The 25101-nt window shown below is 57.2% G+C and overlaps 1 protein-coding gene across 16 annotated transcripts in view; it reads left to right on the top strand.

Moving 5' to 3' along the window:
* Tns1 (tensin 1) overlaps positions 1-25101 on the top strand; it is a 248433-nt gene that overhangs the window by 115636 nt on the left and 107696 nt on the right. The window contains exon 1 of one of the 16 annotated variants that reach the window (XM_076865459.2): positions 6535-6581. The exons of the other annotated variants lie outside the window; for them this stretch is intronic. The gene's annotated coding sequence lies outside the window, so the exon portion shown is untranslated. Of the gene's footprint in view, positions 1-6534; positions 6582-25101 lie in introns of those variants that run through there. 16 annotated transcript variants of the gene reach the window in all.

The following is a 25101-nucleotide window of genomic DNA, read 5'->3' on the forward strand; positions in this document are numbered from 1 at the left end:
GTGGTCGGGTCTGCCTGGGACACCATGTGTTAACCCACATTCAGTCACCAGCCCGGCCCCCTCCCCTTCCCCGGCCCACAGCCAGCTTGGCTAACGGTCAGCCCTCGCGGGGTGGCCAGCACGCTCCCCACTGGCCAGGCCATGCGACTGGCCCTGTCTGAATGCTTTCCAATCTCTAGAGGCTGCTCCTGGCCCTTGGCCTCTTGGCCCTTCCAAGATGAGTGGGAATGGTTGCAGGCTCCCAGGAGTTCACGGACAAAGGGGCAGCAGGACCCAGAGGGATGGGCGGAGCAGTTTGCCCTGCTCACCTTCCAAGACGGTTCTTTCTAGAATTTTAATGATGCCTGTTGTGTCTTTTATTTATCATCTGAGATCAAATTTGAGTCCTTTTTTTTAGCCTTTTTTTATGCTTTTATTCATCAAATATTTATTTTCTCCTGATGTCCTCCTCTGGATGTGCTTTGGTTTATGGGGTATAAAGAACCTGTCCTATCTGATGGTATCTGAGCAGCATGGAGTAGAGTGGAATTTCACCTCCTGTGGTCTAGACTATATATTGCTATTAACATAACCCAAAGTACCTGTGCCATTTGGGGTCAGCCATATTCTATTGTTAGCTAAACTGAATTTCTGTTTCCACTAAATCTTAGAACTTTCCCTGAATGAACTATTATTAATTCATGCTTCTTATGACATGTGAACTGTAGGTTAGGAGGTTACTCCAAGAGGAATGGTCCCTGGCTAATTGCAGCTCATGTATAAAGTCAGCTTTGCATTTTGCGTTGGTTGGGTCTTAACCTCTTCTTCCTCTCCGGGTGCTCCCTAAGCCTCCTCTCCTCATCTTCACCCACATTACTGATAACTGGGTTGAACAAGCCGGGGCAGAGGACAGAGCCCTTTGGCAATCAGGAAGTTGACAGTGATCTATTAATCAACACCCCCTTGCTTGCTGGCTAGGAATCCACTCAGCTTTCTATCTTGTCTCCAAGAATTTCATCATGGAGCCTGCCAACGCCTTCTTGAAACCCAGATAAGCTGGGTCTGGGGGATTCCCCGACACTCAGTCTAGGAACCTCCTCGTAACGGGGTGAGGAGGGTGGATGCGGCCCTGTGAGGCGGGGGGGATCTTGGGCTCACTGGAAGGATCCAGGCTGAAGCTGGTGGTCTTTGTGGGAAAGACAGGGAGGGGCGGCCCAAGAGGAGTCCTGGTCTGGAGGCAGCTGAGTCCCCAGGGTCCCTCCAGCTTTGAAATTGAGCTTCTGGGGCAGGTGAGGGATCTGTGTCCCGTGACCTGGCATCAGGAGCGACTTTCTGCCAGGGACCAATGTCTGCCTAGAAATGTGTTCCTGGGAATCTCCAAGGAAACCTGGAGGTGACCAGAGGCTGTCAGAACTGAAGCCAGGAGGGCCTGAGTCTGCCCTGCCGTCATGAAGGCTTGGCTCCTGGCTCCTGATCCAGGGCTCTGGGGCTGGACTCAGGTGTCACCACCTGGCTGGAGACAGGCAGGGTCTGGGGAGGGAGGGCGCTGAGGGCACCCAGGGAGAAGCTGCTAGTGGCTGCTTCCCTGATATTCCCCTGCGCTACCGTCCTTGCCCTCCGACTGGAATGTGGAAGACCCAGCCCTTCTCCCTCCCTGGGGGAGCATGCCCAGTTCTGTATGCTGAGATATTATGCAAATACATGCAGATGAGATGCAAATAAAGGATGGGGGGTCTTCATCTGAGCTTTAAGGATGATAAATAGGTGAGACTCAGGAGGGAGAGAGGGGCTCTCAGGTCACAGTGTGGGTGTGGCTTCTGCGGTCAGTTCTGGAGGGAGCCCTAGGAAGGGGACTTTTAAGGGGTGACTCTGAGATGGATACAACCTGGTAGACAGCCCAAGCTCATCCCTAACTGCAGGGGGACAGGTGTAGGTAGAAGGGGAGGGGTCAACTCAAATGCAGACATGGACCAATGCCAGGTGACCCGGCCTCTAGCCAGCCCTGAGTTGGGCCCAGCAGGATGCAGAGCCCAGAATACCCCCTTTTCCCAGGGCTGTCATGTGGCCCCTCCCCTTGGGACCTGGGCATGTGGCCCTGTCCTCTCTATGATGGAGAGGGAAGAAGGGCTGAAGGGGTAGCTCCAGAAACTAGAACCCACCCTCAACGCCATCCGTCTGCATCACCAGGAGATCAGGGAAGCTGGGCCTCCCTGCAGGGCACTGAGGTCTGGCCCTGTGAGCACGGGGTCACCTGACATGGCACCCTCCAGAGGGAGAGCTGGGAACCAGAATTCGGGTTGTGTCCCGGCTTGAGTTGGAAGATTTGGATCCAATCTCCCTTTGTCAGCTGCTCTGTGATTGGACTTCACTGCTCTGAGGTGTCCCTAGGCTAAAATCATGGCCACTTCCCAGTTCCTCATGGGACTTGCATGGAAATGCGCTCTGGAAAGGTTGGGTGCAGGGTGGGCACTCAGTGAGGGGCAGTTGAAGCCAGGACTCCTGTCCTGTCCCCAACCACCGAGGCAGCCGGGCGGAGAGGCCAGGGAAACTGGATTCAGCCCTCGTGGGCCACATCTTTCTCTCGACTTCATTCTTGCCTTTGTTTTTGCCTCTCTGTGTTCTTTGTCCCCTTCTCTGTTATGCCCCCACCTCTGCAATGAAGTGCCTAACTCAGCACCTGGCCCCGACACACACCATTCATTCCCCTGCTCTCCTCAATGGCCTCTCTGTGGCTTGGTGGTGCTACCTCCCCACCCCCAGCTCCATCCTTTCTCCTTCTGGGCCTCTGGTTCTGACCCCCTCTTTGTGCCATCCTTCTGCTCCTGCCTTTCCTGTTGTCTGTTTGTGCAACCTCCCTCTGTCTTCAGCTAACAAGCGACCACTGAGCCCTGCTAGGAGCCAGGCACTGCCATCTCCTCTTGGTTCCTGGTCCCCTCACCTCTAGCTGCCATCCCCACTCCGTGCGCTTGGGGATTCGAGGGAGGGAGGGAGGGAGGTGGGAAAGGGCCAGGCTGGTGTGAGGGGTGTGGATGGGAAGTGCTGGGAGTTCCCCCTCAGAGCCCTGGGTTGGGGGGAGGCTGGTCTGGAGAAGGAAAAGGAGAGCAAGCTTCTTTAGAAAGCAGTCCTCAGTGTGTGTGTGTGTGCACTCATGTGTGTTCACACCTGAGCTTGCACACAGAGCCAGGTGGTGATGGGCTGTGGGACAGCCTGGGAATAAGGAGGAAAGTGCTCTTTTTCTCTGAAGTGGCTTGTCAGGAACTGCTGAGTTCCTGGTTCTGTACAGGCTGGAAAAGAGGGGGTGATGTTGGGGTGGACAGTGTGACCTCTAAAGGCTCCTGAGGGCAGCTGGAGGAGGAGGAGGAGGAGGAGGAGGAGGAGGATTCTTCTCAGGGCCCCTGAGATCTGCCACTGACCTGGGAGAGGTGGGATGCTTCTGGGATGTTCCTGTATCACTTTGATGGTTCTCATCCTAGCAAGGTCAGTTTTTGTTCTTGTTGTTTTGCCTGCAATTATATGGCTTCAAAGATAAATGTCTGGTGTAGCCTTGTGCAATAAGAAGCATTTGAAAATGCTCTTTTATCCAGTTATTAACCAATCATTGCCTGACCATTCCTCCACCATCATTCATTCATAATTTATTGAGCATCTAGTACATTTCCACCTTATTATGTTAGGTGCTGATGAGAAGGAAAGGGGGAAAGAAAAGCAGGAATAAACTTCTCATTGCTCAACAAGTGGGAGGCACAGAAGTGCACGCAGCCGACTGTACATCCCAGCCTGGTGAAGGAGCTGGGGTGCCAGGGGTAGTGCCAACCAAGTGGTGCAGCTGGAGAAGGCTCCCTGCAGGACACGGCTTTGGAATGGAGCCCTGGATGAGAAAGGCATAGAGGTCAGAGTTAAGGGATGGGGGAGAGAAGGTTCCAGAGGGGCTGTCCCAGAGCTCCTGGAATGCTCTGTGTGTAGCTGAGACTGGATGTCCTGGGCTGGGGGAGCCATGGATAATATGGGTGTGGGTGGGAAGGGGGGGATGGGGAGGGTGGCTCATTCTGCTGTTCTGGGGACCTGACAGTGGGTGGGACTCCAGTGTTAGAGTTCACGGCCCCCATCCGCCTCTTAGGGGACCCAGAGTGAAATTGACACAGAATGCACCATGCCCTCACTTGACCAGGGCTGACGAAACCTGGAAGGGGCCCTTAGTCAGTGTGGGTGGGGGTAGGGGATGAGTAGGATGTGACTATTAAGTGTCACCTTGGCCCCAGAGTTGGGGCCAGTGAGTGGGAGGCTGGGTTTGGGCTGGTCAGTGCGGCAGGGAGCACCCAGCTAGGTGACCCCGCAGTAGTCCATCCTTCTTGACTTTACCATCTCTGAGCAACATCCACTCTCTCCAAGACGGGGGCTGCTGTCCAGGCTGTAGGTTCTGAGAGGCTGGAATTTGGGAATCTGGGAACCCAAACTCTTCTTCTCCATGGGAGGGGATGAGGTCATCTTGCTATGGAGCAGGGGGAGGTGGGAAGGGCTGAGGAACGGGGATGATGTCCCTCTTTCTGCCCTCCCCACATGTACACCCCTCCCTGTCCATCCCCAGGAGCTTGATTTCACTGATTGGGGGCAGGGAAGCCCTCCAGAGTGCTGAAAATCTCCCTGTGGTTCTGGCCCCAGATTCCCCAAACTTTGTCCTTCCTTTGGGTTCCCCTGTCATTTTCCTTCTGGGGAAAACTGAAGCCTGGAGCCTGGGGAAGGTTTGGCTGGATTAATAAAGTTAGTGATGGCTGGCTGGGTGGCGCTCACTGTGATCCTAGCAGCTCTGGAGGCTGAGGCAGGAGGATCAACAAGTTTGAGGCCAGCCTGGGCAACTGGGCAAGACCCTGTCTCAAAAATAAAATAAAAATGGCTGAGGCTATAGTTCAGGGACAGAGCACCCCTGAGTTTAATCCCTAGTACCATAAATAAATAAATAAAAGGAGTAGAATAAATAAAATTAGTGAGTGTTAGAACTGGAAAAGATCTTAGGCACCTTTGGATCCAAACTTGATGTCCAGCAGGGGAAACTGAGGTTCAGAGATGTAGGTCCCTGGTCCACAGGCCCCAGCCAGCCTGCTCAAGTTGGAGTTCCTTTCTTAACTACCCTTTCAGCCTTCAACAAGTCCTCTGGCCACTCTTACATCACCTTCTTCAGCTAGGACAACCAGAGTGACTCAAAGATGAATCAAGAGTCCTGGCAGACTATAGGTGAGCAGCAAAGGCCATTCCCCTTCCTTTCAAGAGATTCCCGTCAGCTTCTTCGTGACATTTGTAAGACGCCCCCAAGTTTTTCAATTAGCTTTCACCCTGTTATTTTTAATTGCAAAATATTTCACATGTGTAGAAAGTTGAAATGATAGCCGTCTGGATTCTAACACTTTGGTATACAGTTGGCCCTCCAGAGCCCTGGATTCTGCATTGGTGTAGAAAACATTCAGAAAAAAAAAAAAAAAAAAGTATTGTCCTGAACATGGACAAACTTTCTTCTTGTTATTGTCCATTAAATAACTATAGCACTACAGCTATTTAGCCAGTATTTACTCTGTATCAGGTGATGTAGGCATTCTAGCGGTGATTTAAAGTATACTGAGGATGTGTGCAGGTTTCTGCAAATACTGTCCTATTTTTTGGAATGGACTTGAGCACCCCAAGTTTCGGTATCCTGGGGGTCCTGCAACCAGTACTCCAAGGATACCCTGGGACAATGGCTTTTCCATCAGTCCATCTTACATTTTTTGATGCATTTTAAAGAGAGTTGAAGTTGAAGCATGCATTTCATTAACTAGAACTCGGTTCAAACCGCTTTCGAATATATAATGCCCTAGCATGGGCTGCTCGTCCCACACTTGACAGCTTAAAAAAAAAAAAAAAAAAAAAAAAGGAAAAGGAAAAGCAGGTCCAGAAGGGCGATTCCTGGTGTCTGGTCACAAAAGCCTTGGAAATACCACAAAGCTGAGTCCTGTCCAAAAGTTGAAGGTTGCTTCGTCGTCGTCACCAGCTCTGCCCTTCACCCCTCTGGCCGTTTCTCCATCGGTGTCTGTCCCACGGGATCTTGGATCTCTGGGCGTCCTGATTCCTTCCTGCCCCCTTCCGCAACCCTGTCCCCTAAGTCCTCAGACTCCTCCCCCAGCCCCCTAGGAAGCCGCTAGACCGAGGGCCAAAGGAGGTCCACTTCCAGCCCCAGGTGTCGGCGCCCTGCCCGAGCCTGGCCGCAGCCGGGTGCAGCGGCGCCCGCGGAGCGCGGCAGGGGTTAAAGGAGGCGCGGCCGCGGCGGGGGGCAGCCGCGCGGGCTCCGGGAAGGAGGCGGTGCGCGCCGCCGCCGGGGAGGGAGCCCGGCCCGCGGCGCCCTCCGCTGCTCAGTTGCTCCGGGCCGTGGCCTCGGGACCAGTGGGGCTGCCACCGCCCCGCTCCCTCCTGGACACCAAGCGCACTCACCACCACTCACCGCCTTCCTTTCGGCAACCAGCTTCTTGCCAGCCAGCTGCCACCCGCCGCTGCCACCCGCCGCTGCCCACCGCCCCTGTCCTGCCCGTCCCTTGGCCCAGACCCCCGCTCCACCCAGTGGCACCTCTGCCTGAAAGGTGAGTGTGAGTGTGCGTGCGTGTGTGTGTGTGTGTGTGTGTGTGTGTGTGTGAAGGGGGATGGAGCTGGCCAGCACTGCTGGCATGTCGCATGGATGCTGTCAAGACCACCAATCAGGAAGTAAACTAGGGGAAGGAGGGGTCAGCCCCACCCTGTCACAGGTCCCTGGGCTAGGTTAGCCCCAGGCGCCCACCTGTCAGCCTGCTGTCTTCAGACGTTTCCCGGCTCTGGCAGGGATGGCTGGGGTGGGGCCACCCCTACAAGCGCCAGAGTGGCCTTGCCTGCTGGGGAAGTTGCGGTGTCTGGGCTGCTTGAGACCGAGGCCAGGACTTGTGAGGGACAGTTGACAGAGTCGGGTGGGCAGGAGGTTGGGCTTCTCTTCTGCTCCCGCCTGCCCAGGTGGAGGGGCCCAGGAGGGGTGTGAGTCTCTTTTCCTCTTCATTTCTTTCCCTGTCACCCTGGAACTACTTTGGGGACTTTTCTCCTCTTTGGGGGGGGGGGGGCTGACCAAAGCTGCAGGGAATGGGTTGGCAGGTTGGAAGAGGTAGTGAAAAGCTCTTTTCCCCAGCCCCCTCCTCTCTACGTGGGTCTGGTGCACCTTTGCCCATGGGCATGGCCTGGCATGAGTGCCCGTGCCGCCCTCCCCCAGCCAGTAGGCTCACCCTCTCCTCACCCCTCTGGGAAGAAATGGCTAATCCAGGTGGTTAATGAACAGACCTGGGCAGCTGCCTTCCACCCCTCCCCCAGCCCCAGAAGCTGTACAGGGGCTGAGCTCAGCAGACCCCCCCCCCCACCCGCCCCGCCCCACCATTCAGGCCCAGGGCCAGGACTACCTGCCCAGATGTTTTTAGACTGGCCTCTGTAGAAGAGGAAACTGGGAGGGGACTGAAGGGGTCAGAGAGAAGCCTGCTGGGCTCTCAGGCTGGGCTGCCAGCAGGGGGGTGATAGAGCTAGGGGACAGGATGGGTGCTGCCTGGGGAGGGTAGGAAGGCAACTGGGGTAAGAATAGGAGCAGGGACTAGGGTTCCAGAGTCCTTGGGGACACGGGCTTCTCTTCTGTTTGGGGACTTTTGCCTCTTGTGTTTTGGGGAAGCCCCAGCAGCGGTTCAGGAGAGCAGAGGTAGAATGGGAGGGAAGCACTTTTTCCCCTTCCTGAAGCTGCCTAGAGTGGGGTGGGGACCATTGTGGCTCAGACTTGGCCTTAAGTCACTCCTACCCTTGCCAGATGGCGGCCACTCCTGTCTCCCCAACCCCACCTCTCCTCAGGACCTCAAAGCCCTCTGCCCTGACACCTCTGGCCAGGGTCCGGTGGGGAACCCTAAATAGGATCAGTGTTGGGGATCCCAACTCGGGCTTGGCTATGGAGGAAGGGCAGGGAGATGAGAGGAGTGGGCTGGGGACTCAGCGGGTCCCTCAGGGCTAGCAGAGCTGGGGTGGGGAGCCGAGACTTGGATCAGGTACTGAGGAGTCTTGGTGGTAGAGAGAGTCCAGGAATCTCCAAACCCCTGACTTTTCTTCCCCATCCCTCATCCCAAACTTCTTTATGCTTTACCTCCCTCAGAGCAGAAGTGTAGGATGTCCCACTGGGGTGGCGGTGCCCAGGATGTTTAAACCTGGCTTTCTGGTGGTCCAGCGGAGTGGGCTGGGCTGGGCTGGGTACGTACCACACAAGGGAAGGAGCTACCATTCTGGGACATCTAATTGGCATGGATGGACTGTGGCCAAGGCCTTGGCCCCCAGTGTCCTCTTTCTTCTAACCTAGGAGCGGGAAGCAAGAAGGGGAGAGTAGATTTTTGTTTGGTTGAAGGAATGGGGGATGGGGGCCCGAAGGTGGAAATAGGGCTTAGTTTAAAGAAGAGTTTCCAGTGGCTCTGGATGGGGGGATGCCTTGTAAGGTAGTGAGCGTCCTGTCCCGGGGGCAGTGCAGACAGCGGCTGGACAGCAGCTTGGAAGGATTCCTGAGCTGGGATGTGGTCAGAGGCATGACCTTTAAGGTCTCCTGGGATGCTGAGGTCCTGGGATTCTTGGAGTCAGGGAATTCTCTGACACCAGCATGGGGATCAGGAAGCTGTGGCCTCTGGCCTGGGGTGTGGGCACAGACACACAGGGGTCCTCTCTCTGCCAGCACTTAGGGAACAGAGAGACTGAAGCTTCGCCCTTGCCCCCTTGCCCTGCGCCCCTCCCTGGCACCCATCCCTCAGCTGCCCACCAGGTCTGCCTCCAGCTGTTTCCTGCTGAGTTCTGAGGTCTTCCGATTCTGTGCGCCTTGCTCTGTTGATTAACTCCTCGAGGACTGGACTGGTTCCATGGACTGTGGGACACAGGGTGTCGTGGAAGGGACAGACCTCACCCCCAACCCCTGCCAACAGTGTCTGTGGACAGGGGGGAGTCCCAAGGCCTGCCTAGAGATGGTAGACGAGGGAGTAATGCCAGGGTCCCAGGGGCAGGTCTCAGCCGAGCCTCAGTTTCTACATTGGTGAATTCTGCAGGGTTTCGGGACAGCTTGAAGTGGTTTGTGCAATAGTGTGTGTGTGGGGGGAGGGCACAAGCCAAGGGCACTGTTCTCAAGGGCCTCTTTGGAGGGGTGTGGGAGGAGTGGGTCACCACTCCAAACCTGTTTTCCTCTAGTGAACAGCGAGAGGAGAGGCGAGGGGTGGGGTGCGGTGGAGCTTTCTCCAAGTTCACTGTAGGGAGCTGGGGCGTTCCGCTCTGCAGTGTCCAGGTGGCTTCCCAGGTGGGCTTGGGACCCTCCCTGGGCTCCATCCTTCCTACCGCGGCCTGCCTCTCCCACGGTCTCTGTCTCCTGAGGATGAGGGAGTAAGAGTCCCAGGCCACCCCAGCCCACCTCCTCTCCTCTCCCACTGCTGGGTCCGTCTGAGAGAAAGTCTTTCCTGGTGCCTCTGCCAGTCTCTTTGACCCCAGAAAGGGAAACCGAGGCCCAGCTGGGGGATGTGTTTGGGGGTGAAGGACCAAAAAGACAGGAAGCTCTCCCCGTTCCCGGGCCCCGAAGACAGTGAATCAGAAGGGTGTGATTCTGGGGGAGGGAGAAGATGGTTTTTGGAGACTGGGGAGGGACTGGCCTTTACTTTGTCCCCGTGCTGTCCTTTTGTGGCCTCTGGCTTGGTGGCTCCCTGGCTGGCTGGCTCTTTGCTTTCCAGACTATTAGGCATGCAGAGGTGTGGGCACAAGCCAGCTGGAACGAGAGTGGTGGGGGGCGGGGCTGCCAGCCCTGCAGCGTTGCCCACCTCCCTGGGTGCCCCTGTCCCTGATGCAAGGTCACACCCAGCCCTCACCTCTTTCCTGAAGCACTTTCCCATCTCTGAAGGGAGGACTGTGGAAGGCTGAAGACCCTCAGCACAGCTGGGTCCTGGGCCTGCCTGCCCCCAGGCTGGTGACCTTGGCCATCCGCCTACTTGTCCCCACCTTGGTTTCCCTGGGGGAGGGTGACTGGGTTGCGTGGTGTTGGAGTGGTGTGGGGTGGGGTGGCAGGTGGTCTGGAGCCAGTTTCTGGGCTGCCTCCTTCGGGTCTCCTGGGGCTGTGATCCTGCCTTTTTAGGGCTGCAATCCCGGAGCTCAGGCCTGGACTTGGGAGGCAGGAGGGACGGGCCCACAGGGCTGGGTCCTGGGGAACTGATGGAGGGCCACAGAGCGCCTGAGTGGAATCTTCACCTTTGCTATAGAGAGGGTCCCAGTCCTGGGTCCCACTCCCCGTCAGCTCCCTGGACCTCGGAGTGTCCTGTGTGCTTGCCTGTCCTCTAGATGATTGCTGCCTCCCTGGGCAGGTCAGGCCTTTGCCCTCCCTGGAGGAGTGCTGCCCACTGAGGCCAGAGGCTGAGGCTTGGGACAGGCCTGCTGGGGACCTGTCAGTCTGGAACCAGGGCTGTGTTCATGGGCCCAAGGCTGAGAGGGCCCGTCTCATGACAGCTCCATCAGCTGGTTGTGTGGTCTTGGCGAGTGACTGACCCTCCCCAGGCCTCACTTTCCTCCCTGTGAAATGGGACGATGAGAGTTGCTGCTTCATGGGGTGGTCATGAAGGCCAAGTGACTTAGTGCACTTGGAACAGTGCCTGGCGTATAGTAAGTGCCCCATCAATGGTAGTAACCGTTATCCCAGGTGGTGGCGGTCTTCCCGCCTCTGGGGGCCTGTTTCCCTAGCATCCTGCTTGTTTCTTCCCTGAGGTGGGGAGAATTGGGGGTCTGAAGCGTGGAGGAGAGAGTGGCCTGGCTTTTCCCAAAGAGGTCCTACAATCAGCCCAGAGCAGAGTGTTCCTTTCCTGCACCCTGTTTCTCTCTTTTTCCCCTCTGCAACTACAACTAGGGGGCAGGCGGAGCTGAGGGGACCTCTGGAGGCCTGGTTTCCCCAGGGAGCCTCCGCAGATCTGTGTTTATGGAGGAGTCTGAGAAAGCTGCCATCTCTGTAAACAAGACACATTATTATAAACCAGCCCTGCTGGGTCCCAGCCCACCGCTTCCTGGGGGTCATTGAATCGGAGGCTCGGCAGAGACCTGGCCTCCAGGCAGGCTAGTCTTGACCGTGGCTAACTCATAGGGGTGGTATCTACATTTTAAAGTAAGACCCTAAACAGTGGCTGTTGTATCTTAAATCTTTCCTGAAATCTAGCCTGAGTTCCTCATGCTGCAACTTTCCTTCAATTCCTTCTTTCTGAGTACTCTATAAGCCCAGAGCTTGGAAGCCGGCAGGAGGGTAGGGCCTGTCTCCACGCCCTGTCCATCCCAGGCCTCTTCCCTCTCTGAGGTCCTGCGCTTGCCAGTGCCCCTGACATTCCTCCTTAGCAGGGGTCAGCCCTCGAGGCCTGCCAAGCCACGCTCTCCACCCAGCCTGAGTCCCACCCAGGGAGGCCTGGGTTGCTCTGGGCCGGGGGTGAGCTCCATTTCCTGATCCCTAGCCCGCCCAGTTGCAGCTGTGAAAGGCGTTAAGATTTTTGTTTTTTGTTTTTTTGGGAAAGAATGGGCTCAGGTTGATGACGATGACAGCTGGGAGCCTCCCTGGCTCCCCGTCCTCAGCCTCTGCTCACCTCTGCTCCAGATCTAGGCAATCACTCATCCAGAGCTGGGTCTCACCTTTGACCCTTGACCTCTGCCAGACCTGGCAGTCAGCTGGTCTGCAGCCACCCTTCAGGGGAACAGTCTGTGGGTTTAGACTGGGTTTGCTGTTGGGGTAGGGGATGGGGTGTGACCAGGGGCTTCAAGGGAAGTGCAAGAGAGCGTCTCCAGCTGGGGGTCCCTCAGTGGGAGAGCAGGGCTCCTCCAGGAGCCTGTCCAGCTGAGCTGCCCTGTCCTTTTGGATGAATGTCTTCCCTTGCTAGGCGCCAGTGTCCCTACCTGTGAAACAGAGGGCTGGAGAGGTGTGGAGCTGGACACTCTGAGCCCATCTCCCCGCAGGGCCTCCCCTGGTCCCAAGCTGTGGAACTTCACCTTGGATTGACCTTGCCTCCCTCCCAGCCCTGCCCCCACCTCTGGCAGCCGCTGGCAGGAAGTCCTGCTGATTAGGGCCCTAATCACCGGCTGAGACGCCCTGAAAAGGCAGAGCTGGTTGAGCAGAGAGGGGCCCGCCAAGCCAGGGAAGGGGGGCGAGGTAGGGCGTTGGGCTGTGACCCGGGGGGCAGTTGAAGCTGCCTGGCATTGGCTGGAAGAGGCTGGTGGCCCCAGGGGTCTGCTCCTTGGGCATGCCTGTGTGTCCTCCAATGGAGCAGCTGAGGCCAGCTGGCCTCCTGACTGACTGTCCATGTTAAAAGCCTTTTAGGGCATCCACCCTGTGCCAGGCAAGGTGCCAGGTATGGGACTGGAAAGGCCAGGGAGACGCGTTTGGTCGGGAGACACAGGGGCGTGGAGGAAGCAAGCGGTGGGGAGCCGCGTGCCTGTGAGAGCTGGGGGTAGAGGAAGCTTGGGAGACGCGCCATTGGAGAGGGGGTGTGTAGCCTGAGAAGGAGCTTTGCAGGGGGAAAAAGGACAAAGACCTCTTCAGGTACGGGGGAGGCGTGCACAGGGGCACAGGGACATCCGGTAAGGGTGGGTAACCAGTGGCCATAGACCTGGGCTGGAGCTGGACAGCTCAAAGGGGTTAATATCTCACCTCCACAGCGCCATGAAGGATGGATAGTGAGATGCTGTTTGCAAAGTGTGGGGTGCAGTGAGTGGCAGTTTAAAGATGATAAGTGTGGGCAAGGGTGGCTTTGGGGAGAACCCAGGGGCTTGGCTGGGGGTGGGGGTTTCCTGGGCCAAATTCAAGGGGAGCAGCTGAGGGTTTGAATGTAGGAGGAATGCCATGTGATTTTGATTTAGGAAGGGGGTGGGGCAGGGGAGGCCTGGGGACCGGCCATCAGCCAGGACCCGAATCCCTGGAGTCTTATGTCCAAATTCCTTAGCTCTGGGCTGTGACATCCTCTCCCATGGATGTCACTTCATTGCCCTGGCTTCCTTCCTATGTGCCACCTCCCCTTTGGATTGAGAGGCCAAGGAGGCGATGAACTCTTCTTCCTAGGAGATCCCTCAGGCGAGGAGAGAGCCCTCCTTGGCAAGGCTTCCCACATGAGCCAGAGAGCCTGGGTTGCAGCAGGCAGGAGTGAGGGTAGACCACAGGCAGCTCACATTTCCAAGACATCTTTTACCGTCTGGTCTGGCCCACAGCAGGCACACTGTTGAATAAGTGAATGAACAGGAGTGTCCCCTAGTCAGGGTGTCTTGAAGGCAGCAGTGCCCCACCTAACTGAAATGGCCTTGGTGAGTAGGGGACAGGGGCTGCCTGTCTAGAGCCGGAGGGATGTTTAGTAGCATGTCGTCGGTGTTGGTGACTGCTTTAAGGAGTAGGGATTCCAGGAGCTTTCAGTACCTGGAGCAAGAACGTGTCTGGGAGGTAGTGTGGCGTGGGGGTTCAGACCCCAGTCCACAGCCACACTGAATTGGATCCCACCTCTGGCAGGCTGTGTGACTGTATTGCTCGGCCAGCCAGTGCCTGACTTCACTCATCTGTGGAACGTAGGAAATGGGGTCTGGCCTGGGCCGTGCAGGGCCTGGGCCAGTGACCTGGGCCTGGGTCATTGTTGTTACTATAATTGGTGCCAGGGAGAGTGGGGCATGAGCAGGGGCTTCTTGTCCCTGTGGGTGCAGCTGTCCCGAATGGGATGTGCCAGAGATAGACGAGGCTCCAGGGAGGCTTAGAAGGAATTCCCACCATATCTGTGGCTGTGCTGAGCTGGGTGCTGAGCACAGGAGCAAGGAGGCATCTCCTGGAGAGCAGGGCGAGGAATGGCACAGAGAGGGGAGAGGTGAACTGGGAGGAGGCTCGAATTCTCCTGAAGTCCCCAACCAGTCCTCCAGGGATCCTCCGTCACCCTGGGCCACAGGGCCTGGTCTCTAAGCTCTGAAATCTCTGGGAATCCCCCATCCATCCCTTTCGACTTGGGCAGTCAGAGCCTGAGCCTTCTATAGAGTTAGAAACTGCTTCCTCCCCAGAGCCACCAGTGGGCTGCGGCCCTTCCTCCCCTCTTCCAATTTTCTTTCTTTATGTCCCCTCCTCCAGTGTGCTGTGACAGTAGCTTCTCTGCACGGGATGGGTGAGAATGGATTTTGGGAGCCTGCCGCAGCTGAGGGAGGGGAGGGTTCTGCATACTGGAGGGACCAGGCAGGGAGTCAGGTGGCCTGCTGGTCCCCCTTCACCCTGTGTGGCTTTGGGCGAGTAGATTCCCTTTTCTGGACTTCAGTTCCCTCCCTCGTGGCGTGGGAGGCTGGACCAGGAGCGCTTCCTTTTCAGCAGTGCTGAAATGTTGCCAGTCTCTGGATCTTTCTGGACAGAAGCCCATGCTCCTGGGGGTCAGCAGGCATCTGCTGGGCCTCTGGCTGGGGAGCGCTGTCAGGCCCTTCACCAGGTCACTGCGCCTCTAGGCAGCTCTGTTCCTGGGAACTGAGCAGAGCCCCCAGCTGTGAGGGGCCAGCCCGGCAGAATCTCCAGCTCGGCCCAGTGACTCAGGTGGGGTGCGCTGGCAGGAGTGCAGCAGGGTGGGAGTGGAGCCTGGCTACGGCCCCCCTTGGCCACTCTCAGGGAACGGAGTGGGAAGAAGGGAGGTGCCGCGGGTGCAGAGGCTCCGTGAGTAACAGCTGTGAGCTGTTACTCAGTGTCACTGCCATGCAGGTGGCTCCTATTCTGAGCAGAGCTGTCTGGGGCTCCGGAAGTGCTCCCCAGGCGCCCCACCACTGAATCACTGCAGCCTAAGCCCCCTGGTCCCTGTCGTCCTTAGGACCTGAGGGTCCTGTCGCACAGGGATTCCTTGCCCATGCCCCTCTCCCTTTCCCTGCGTCCCTCTTCATAAGCCCCTCCTACAATCTGCTGTCACACCCCCTAGGCCCCTTATCTTCTAAGCATCGGGGTGACTTGGCTTGCCTCAAGGGGCATAGAGTTTGCCGTCTGGCTGTCACGGACTTGAGACTAGCTCAAGCACTCCTGGTTGTGTGACTTGGGCCAATTCACTTCTCCCTGGTGAATTTCAGTGGCCTCATTTGAAAAAGGGGGTATGACCTGTGGTACCCATCCTTGGAAGGATTAAATGGGACAATGTGACCAAAGCACAGAGCCTCTGGATGTGTTCCATACCATGCATTTATTATTGGCCCGCCAGCCCCAAACTGCTTTGCCCTCCTTACTCCCTCCATCCCGAAAATTCCCGTTCTCCCTGCTGTATCCCATGACTTCCAGGTCGTTTACTCTCCTCTCTGCTTCCCCTGCCCATCCCTTCCCGGCACCTCCTTCCCACCTTCCATCTCTGCGCCTTGTCCCTTCACCTCTGCTTCCAGATAGGGCTCAGGACGTCAGGTCCAGGGGGAGTGTGCAGCCTGCCCAGCTGACGTGGGTGGCCAGACTCCTGTGAAAGGAGCCAGAGGTCTGGGTGTGCGACTCTTGTAGCCCCCGCCCCTGTTGGCTGCTGCTGTCCCCTGCCCAGTCCATTCAGAGCTGCTGGTTTCCGGGTCTGGCTTCCTGAGCTCCCTGTGGCCATTGACAGTGCGGGTGTGTTCCCTGTGCTGCTCTGCTTGGGGTGGGGCTGGAGCACCGGGGAGTGACTTTGCATCTGGCACAGTGGTCTGGCGGGTGTGCTGTACGCCTCGGGTGCCTGAGCTGCGCTGTCTCTCTGGGTCTCTATCTGATGGGAGCTTTCTCTGGTCTATTTAAAATCTGCCCTGTTTTCTGAGCTGGTGTGAGCCAGGGCTCCTGCGCCCCTCCCTGCCCTGCATGCCCTCCAGACCTGGGTTTCAGATGCGTGCCTCCCTGAGCTCCTCCGGGGAACCAGGAAACATCGCAGGAGAGTGGATATGCGTCAGATGGAACTGAACAATGCTGGTGACAGCCAGGCCTCCCCTGGCCTTCTGTGCTGGCCTCGCTTCAAGACTCTGCTGGCAGCTAATTGGGAGTGAGAGGGGCTTCCTGCCACTTGGCCACAGATGGACTTAGGGAGCAACATAGCAACATGGACCTGAGCTGCCCCCCCCCCCCCCCCCCCGGGACCTCCTGCTTCCTAGGGCTCCTGCTGCAGCCTCCCGGCTCAGAGCAGATGGGGTTCCAGAACACCAGCCCTGGATGTGCACTAATAGTGTGGGACAATGACACCAACTCCTGTCCCCGCCATCTGTGGGTCAGGAGTTATCTCCATGGTGAACCTTCAGATAGCTGAAGTCATGCCACCTAGGGGTCTGTGGAGGTCTCTTGGTGGGGGGCACTGTGTTGGGTAGTATTCCAGCTCTCTTAAAAAAAAAGAAAAACTATATATATATACATACACACACACACACTATTTACACACATGGAGTATGATGTGGAGTCTCACTGGTTGTGTATTTATATATGAACACAGGAGAGCTATGTCTAATTCATTCTACTGTCTTTTTTATTCCCATTCCCCCTTCCTTCCCTTCATTCCCCTTTGTCTAATCTAGTGAACTTTTATCCCCCCCCCCCATTGTGAGTCAGCATCTGCAAATCAGAGAGAACATTCACCTTTGGATTTTGGGACTGGTTTATTTCACTTAGCATGATGTCTCCAGGTCCATCCATTTACTAGCAAATTCCATAATTTCATTCTTCTTTATGGCTGAATAATATTCTGTGTGGGGTGTGTGTGTGTGTGTGTGTGTGTGTGTGTGTGTGTGTGTCTAAGACATTTTCTGTATCTACTCATCTGTTGAAGGGGCACCTGTATTGGTTCCATAGCTTGGCTATTGTGAACTGGGCTGCTGTAAACACTGATGTGGCTGTGTCACTGTAGGATGCTGATTTTAAGTTCTTTGTAAAAAACCAAGGAGTGGGATACGGGATCAGAGGGTGGTTCTGTTCCAGGTTTTCTGAGGAACCTCCATACTGCCTTCCAGGTGGTTGTAGTCCCACCAGCAATGTATGAGGGAGCCTTTTTCCCAGATGAGAGCCTTAAACTCTCCCTCCCGGCTTGCATTTTGATATTGTGTAGCAGTTCCTTCTCTGCAAAATGGGGATAAGAAGAGAACCTGTGTCACAAGCTGCGGTGAGGACTAAGGGGGTTGAGATGCGTCTGTTAAGCTTGGGACAGTTCACTGCTCCGTGGGTGAGGGTCCTGGGCGCAGGAACTGCCTGGGGCTCAAACAGAGGAGCAGAATGTCTCGAAGGCCTGCTGTATGCACCAGACACTTTCACTGATGAAATCTCAGCCCGCCCAACCCCTCTGCGGAGCGGGTCTGTGTATTCTACTTTAAAGATGAGGGGACTGAGATGGAGGGAAGTTAAATAAGTCTCCATGGCTCTTCTGTGGCGAGGCTGGTGTTTGAGCTGGTGCCTGGCTCTTGGTCCAGCCGGCCTCTTGCCTTTAGTGGGGACTCAGGGCCTCTTGGTGTGTGCAGGAATTTGGAAATGAGCATCCAGACACGGAAGGAGCTGCGGTCCTGTAGAACTGAACTGCTCCCCGCTCCATTCCCTGGTCTGGGTTTCAGAGTCAGATGATGAGACTCAAGGAGAGTGAGGATCCAGGGAACCCAAAGGCCACAGACAGGCGCTGAGGATGTGGGATGTTTCTCACGAGTCATATGTAGTTGGGTTTGTCTTTCACCTTGTTCCTCCTTTTGGTGGGTTTTAAATTTTTAAAGGGATGTAGATAGACATCAAGAAGGACTTCCTGATTGTCAGCCCTGGTCTGGGCCGTTTGGAGAGCCCAAAGAATCAACAAAATCTAAGGCATTTTTAAAAAATATGGGATGTCTATTTTTTAAAGAAATTATAATGTCTCTGAAGTCAGAACATACCTCACGATCGATGTGTGCGACTCACTCCGGTAGCACTTTTCCTTCTCAAAACTTGTGACCCTGTGGGGCGCAGTGGCGCAGGCTCCTAATGTCAGTAATGCAGGATGCTGAGGCAGGGGGCTGCAAGTTCAAAGCCAGTCTCACAACTTAGGGAGGCCCTGTGCAACTTAGTGAGTCCCTGTCTCAAATTTAAAAAAAGGGGGGAGGGCTGGGGATGTGGGGTTGAGCACCACTGGGTTCAAGCCCTAGTTTAAAAAAAAAATAAATAAAGAAAAATAGTTGTGATTCCAGTGGCGCCCCAAGGATCACGGCATCCTCAAAGTGAACAGGCAGCAGCGCCTCAGTTGGCAAGGACCCCTGCAGGAGTGGAAGAGAAGGCTCTGTGAGCCACTGTCCCTGGCCTCCCCACAGGGCGGTGTCGGTGGGTTGGAGCATGGCTGCAGCCCAGGATTCTCCTCTGGGCTGGCCCAGCCCCCTCCTCTCCTGTCGCCTCCCCTCCCCCAGTCCTCCAGTGCTCCCAGTGGCTGCGGCTTCCTGGGACCTTTGCCTCCGCGGGTTTTCCCATTGCTCCTAGACCGTTTCCCATGCACCCTTCCCTCTCTCTCCTCTCGCACAGCTTAAGGTCAAAGACTTTTGTCCCTGCAAGTTCTCATCGAGGGACAGAAACCCTCCATGGGGAGAGACGGGGCTGGGCTGGAAGGCTCCCTCTGGGTGTAATTTTGGGAAACACAGATGGACTGGGATCCTGGTGCGTAGCAGCCCCGCTCCCACCTCCCTGACTACAGGGACGGCTGGTTTTAGGAGGCTCTGTTTACACGCGGGGCCACAGGCTCCCCTCGTGGGCAGGGCCTCCTCCTGGGCCTCCCTGGCTGGGAGCAGGGTGGAGCGGGCACTGGTGCTGTGGTGTGCCTACGTGGTCTCACTTCCCGTGCCTGTCACCTCCTTGTGGCCCCAGTTCCACCAGAACCTTGACCACAGACCACAGCCCTTTCCTTGACCAGCTTCTTCTAGGAACTTCCTAGAAGCTGGGTCCCTGCGCCTCGGGCTGTGCCACCAGCCGCCCCTTCAGAACAGATGCCTGCCAAGGGCTGGGGTTTTCCTGCCCTCTGCACCCCCCAGGCCCACATTCCAAGCTGCCTGTTCAGCAGCCTCCACTCTCTAATGGAGGAGGCCTCTGCTGCGGCCCACTTCCTGCCCGCCCTGCCCTGCCGTCTTGCTGTGTCCCCTTTGAGCACCCCGTTCACCTCTCCCCTCGGCTCCAGCTCACCCTCTTCTCACTCCAGTGGCCTCCTCCTCCAGGCAGGACTCCTGGCCTCTGGCCCCACCCCTCAGCCCCCGCTAGCTCCAGCATTGGGCCACTTCCAGGCCCTGGACACTGGCCTCAGCTGGGCCTGCGGGTTGTGCTCCGAGGGCACAGAGGCTCCTCAGCTCTGCTCCCCCACTCTGCCATGGCCCAGCCAACTGGGTTCCTTTCTGTCCCCTCCCCTGACCTCCCCCTACCTGCCTCAGAGGCCAGGCTCCCTGGGCCCCCAATTAGGCAAGGCCCTGGGGTGAGCCCTGGTGTGAGCCAAGGCCCGAGCCCAGCGGGAGCGGAACTCTGGTTCCATTCCATTGTCACTGGTTGTGTGACCTCAGGCGGAGGATGGGACTTCTCAGAGCCTCATTTCCTCATCTATAAATTGGGCTGATAACCTCTACCCCAGAGAGGGCAGGAGGGAACAACGTAGATTTGAAAACAGGGCAAAGGCTTTGGAGAGGAGAGGTGAGACCTGGGGCTGGAGAGGAGACGGAGCCAGGTCCCGTAGGGCTGTGACAACCATATTAGGGCATTTGGACTTTATCCCAGGGAGCAGGATGGTGCAGGCCTGTACGCAGAGGGAGGACAGCTCGGTGTGCAGTGTAGAAACAGCCGCCCAGCCGCCCAGCAGAGAGCCGAGCTGAGGGCCCGTGGCCTACAGGGAGCCTGTCACGGTCACCTCTGCAGGGCACCGGGTGGTGGCTCAGAGAAATCCTTAGGAGGAAGAGCACTTGTCCAGGCTCTGTGGGAGGGAGGGAGGACTGGAGGGGAACATTCTGGTCTTGAACAACTTTGGGCGGCCTAGAGGTGGGCAGGTGGGGTAATTGACCATGCTTAGCAGGGACCAGGAGATGGCTGAAGGTGGGTGCCCAGGATACTGGCCAGGGTCAAGCCCTGGGCCCAGCTGGTCCCTGCTGGTGTGTTCCAGGGCCCATCTCTCCTGCCCTTGACTTCTGGCTATTGCAGAACCCTCTGATGCCCTGGCTTGCACTCTTTTTGTTTTTTGATACCAGAGATTGAACTCAGGGGTGCTTAACCTCTGAGCCACATCCCCAGCCCATTTGATCTACTTCTTTATTTTTATTTAGACATAGGGCATTGCTCAGTTGTTCAGGGCCCTGCTGAGTTGCTGAGGCTGGCCTTGAACTCGCGATCCTCCTGCCTCAGCCTCCTGAGCCACTGGGTTATAGGCATGCGTGTCCCCGCTCTGCCAGCTTGCACCTTAAGCTCTAGGGACAGCACGCAGTAGGCACTCAGAGGGCCCCACTCCTGGAACCTTCCTGCTCTCCAGCACTTCCCATGTCTGGCCTCATTCGCTGGTTTGGGGTGTGGATAAGAATGGCCCATTTCACTGGGTCCTTGGGGGCTCAGTTTGGATCCCTGCAAGGCAGTTCTCCAGAGCTGCCCTGTAACCGGTGGAACCTCCGGGGTGGACTGATGCAGGGCCACCGTGGGCCATGTCCCAGGCTGGCTCCAGGGACCAGCCTCGGTGGTGGAGTGCTCTGGTCCCAGAGTTCGGTCTGCTGGTTCCCCCACCCACTCCTTGGCTGTTCCTGGACCTCCTGACTGAGGGCTTGTCTGAAGGCTGCATTCCACAGGCTCCTGAGGGCCGGTCCCACCCAGCTGTCCCCTTCTTCATCCAGTCAGGCTGCTTGTTGTGTCGGGTGTGGGAACTGCTCCGTGTGGGGGTGTGCTGAGGGGGGTGGGCTGTTTGCCTGGAGAGAAGATCCCGAGGCCAGGGAGGACCTGGGAAGAAGTGGAGGGCTCCTGGAACTTTGGAGGCAGATCGATCGGGTCAGAGGTCCAGTTGTGGAGAGGGGATCCTGGGGGCCCTGGGGACAGTGTCCTGAGTCAGTCCTCTGGGATCCCCTGTGTCCTATCTGCCCCAGGTTCTGAGTCCCTTTATAGAAAGGGCCAGACCCCTCCATGTCCCTGCTGGCTCTCTGGCTCTGGAGGGGGACTTGGGGCTGGGACGTGCCCCCCTGGCTCGAGGTGTCCCTGGGAACAGGCCCCTTCTTGCCTCCAGGAGCTCCATGCACTTCCTTTCTGGGTCCTAGAAGAACTCTATATAAGGGAAGGAACCAGCCGTGCGGGCCCAGGAGCCCGGAGAGGCTGGGGCAGGCCCTGGGGAGCGCACAGCCAGGGAGGAAATGGAGCCGGTCAGGGGCTGCCACCTCCCAGGACCCCTCCTGCCCCGGGCAGAGGCTAGGTAGGGAGGCTGGTGTCTTGGACCCCTGCTGGGTCCCTTTGAGGCCCTGGCCCCTAAACCAGGCCTTGCTGTCATCCCATCATTCTGGCATCCTGAGGCCTCCTCTCTGTTGAGCATCTTCAGGTCCCAGAGGGCACTTGCTTCCCACCTGACTTCAGGCCAACAGCTGGCCCACTCTGCTGGGGCCATGGGGCTGCCGGGGCTTCTGGGAGGGGCTCAGTGGATTGCGGTGTGCGCGGGGAGGCACTGGGCGGCGCTGGGCTGGGCACTTCAGTCCTGGGCCTGGAGACGGGACCTGTCTGGGGATCAAACCCAGGGTCACAGTGAGCTCGACCCCCCACCCCCTGGTGTCACCTCAGTGACCAGGCTCAGAAGCTGGCCACCACCTGGCCCCAGGTTCCCCGGGCAGGCCCAGAGGGTAAAGAGCAGGCAGAGCAGCGGTGTGAGGTGCTGCTCCGGGGTGGGGGCAGAAGACACTAGAGGCTGGGGATGGAGGCTCTGGGTCTGTGTGTTGTGGGTGGAGATGAGGCCCGGGATCCCCAGGGGCCCAGGCTCTTGTCCCTCCTCTGTCTTCCCTGCTGCTGTCACCGCCCTTCCCCTCCCCAGGGTGCCCCCCAGCCCTCCACCTGGCCCCTTCCCTGCGCAGTGCCTCAGTGGCTCCTCAGTGCCAGCTCCCTTGCTGGGCATTCCCAGGTGCCCGCGGTCAAGCCCGGGAGAGCAGCAGCCCATCTCCTCCCTCCTGGGCTCCCCTCGGCGCCCTTCTTCCCTCCACTCATCCTGGGTCAGCCAGAGGGGACCTCTAGTGCTCTTGGGTCGTGCCACACATCCCACGCCTCATTTGCATGTTATTTCCACCCACAAGCCCCTCCCTCGCGCCACCTTGCAAAACCGCACCCACTTCCTAGTGAGCAGCAGGCTCGGAGCCGCGCTGGAGCCCGCCTGGGATGCCCAGGCTCTGTGCCCCGCAGCCCCTGGCACCAGGGTGCGTGCCAGCCTTCCGCAGGGACAGGGGACAGGATGGGGCAGGTAGGACAACAGGTGTCTGAGTCAGGCAGATGCAGGCTCCAGTCCTGGCGCTGCCGCCCGGCAGCTGTGCCTGGCTGAGTCTGACAGGTTTGGGGAGGGGATGCCTGAGCCCCTGAGGACAGGATTCGAGCGTCTCCCTCTCTGGGGGGTTGTGAGGAGCGCGGGTGACACACAGCAAAGCCAGGTGTGCAGAGGCCCAGGAGCTTCTGTGGGACTTCTGCCTGACGGCTGTGAGTCCTAGCTGTTTGACTTTGGGCAAGTTGCTTCACTTCTCTGTTTCATTTACTTCAAAAACTTTCCCACAAGGTTAGATAAAATGATCTATATGTGACATCGGCTTCAGTGACTCAGCAGGGGCTCTGCAGACCCCTTTCCTTTCTTTCCCCTTTGGTGTCACTTGAGGTGGGTGCCGGGGTCGCTGGGGCAGGGGTGTGAGTCATCCTGCCCACCTACGGCTGAGCGGGTCAGCGTGGTGCAGTGTGATCGGGCCATGTGGTGGCTTCTGTCCACAGGGGGAGGCAGTTCAGATGCGTCTCAGCCCGCTGCTGCTGCCGCTGCCCCCTCACCACACACGCCGAGGGGCTTAGATGACAGAAATGGGTTTTCCCACAGTTTTGGAGGCTGCAGAGCTGAGCTCGGGGTGTCCGGGGTTGGTGTCTCCCTAGGCCTGTCCTGAGATGCCGTCTCCTGTCTGCGTCTTCACATCTTCCCTCTGTACCCGTGTGCTGATCTGTAAGGACACTGATCACGTTGGGTTAGGGCTCACCTTTATGACCTCTTAAAGCCCCTGTCACCAAGTACAGTGACATTCTGAGGTGCTGGAGGTTAGGTGTCAAGATATAAATTTGGGGGGGGGACTTAGTGACCAGCACTGAGTGAAAATAAGCCAGGCACAGAGAAGGCAAGTGCTGTGTGACTCCTCTCCTGTGAGCACATCAGGAAAAAGCACAAGGTCCAGTTTCCCCCGGGCTCTCACACCACGGCTGGCACGGAAGACTTCAGTGACCTGGAGAGGTCAGCAAGCGACAAGTGGATTCTGCAGGGCACACCTGCTGGGGGACCTCAGGATAATCCGGTTCTGTCATCTACCTGGAGACGGTGTCTGATGCCACAGGCTGGGGACTCTGTCTCCCTTCCTCGAGAGGCTGGTGGCCAGCCCCAGGTGGCCTCATCTGTGCTTCTGACTGACAGACTGTACATTGGGTTTCCACGTCCTGTTGGATTTATTTGCTCAGTGCCCACAGGACGCGGGAAACATGGAGGGTCAGTGGCTTATGATGAAGGAGATGAAGAGGCCTGTGGGGGCAGGAGCGTGCACCCTCCAGGATCACCCCGCTATCGGGAAGCCTTGGAACCCTGTCCTGGGCTCATGGACTGGGTGGGGACCCAGGGAGACCTTCTGTTAGACACTTCTTGGCCTCTCCTGCAGCCTCCCTGCCTCCAGGGCGTGGGGCAGGAGCCCTCTGGAATGAGGAGGGTCCTCATGACCCCCTCTCTGACAAGGAGGGTCAGGGAACTTCTCTGTGGCCAGTTCTAAGGCAGAGAGTCGGGAGGGTTGGAGTTTCTGTGACCCACCTGGGGAGGAGAAATCCGGATTCTTGGGCCTCGGGGAAGGAGTTCCTAGAAGAGCCAATTCACAGGGACAGAGGAGGTCAGGGCCCACTGCCCTGGGGGTGTGTGGATGGAAGTGGATGGGGCCAGGGTGTAGACCATTGTGAATGTATTTAATGTCCCTGAACTGGGCCCTTAAAAATGGTCAAACTGCTAACTTTTACATTATGCACATTTTGCCACAATTAAAATAATAATAATAAAAAAAAAAAGGGACCAGCAGGAGATGGGAAAGACAACTTTTCCACCGTGGCTCGGCTCGTAGGAAATGCTGGTGTAGGGTTGACAAAGTCCAGGCTGACCTGCCAGCCCATGGGTTAGGTGGGGCGGGTGAGGACCTCTCTGGAGGCTGGGTGAGTTCAGGAGTCTGGGATTTTTATTTATTTTTCCCTACCGCTGAGCTACATCCCCAGCTTTCTATTTTTTAAATCTGAGACAGGTTTCACCAAGTTGCTGGGTCTGGCCTGGAACTTGCGACCCTCCCCACTGGATGGATTCACAGGTGCCAGGCAGGAGCATGGGATTCTAATGTGACCAAGGCTGAGAACTCAGGTCCTCTTGGGGCCCTGAGGGCAGGGGTGCCCCTCACTTGTGGCCCAGCTCCTACTGCTCGCAGAGCGTTGAGGTGACAGGGGCCGAGCTGGGCAGATGTGTGGGTTTTTCTCATTCTGCAAAGAAGCCAGACAGCAAGATTCCACCTCTCCCCAGCTGATGGATCTGGGGCAAGCGTTGTGCCCGCTTGGAACCTCAGTTTCCCCATCTGTGAGCTGGAGCAGTAGGGCCGACCCTGCAGAGTGGAGGCCTCTGAGAGATCAGGCAGAGGTCAGGGTCAGTCCAGGAGCCTGGTTGTCACGGGGCTTCACAAAGGTGGTGATGTTTACTGCAAGTGGCCGCAGGAGTCTGCCTTCCTCAGGTCTGATGTCACTTTCATTCTTCTAACGGACATTGAGTGCACCTACTGTGTGCTGGCTGTTCTGGGGCTAGTGAGATAACAAGATGAGCTTCCTGCCCTCTGGGCACTTGGTTTGCAGAGGGAGAGACAGATTGAGGCGAGGAAGCACACATCTGTGATTACACCTTGTCATGGGTCTGTGAAGGAGGT

The sequence above is a fragment of the Callospermophilus lateralis genome, chromosome 9 (genome assembly GCF_048772815.1).
Source record: "Callospermophilus lateralis isolate mCalLat2 chromosome 9, mCalLat2.hap1, whole genome shotgun sequence".
Classification (NCBI taxonomy): Eukaryota; Metazoa; Chordata; class Mammalia; order Rodentia; family Sciuridae; genus Callospermophilus; species Callospermophilus lateralis.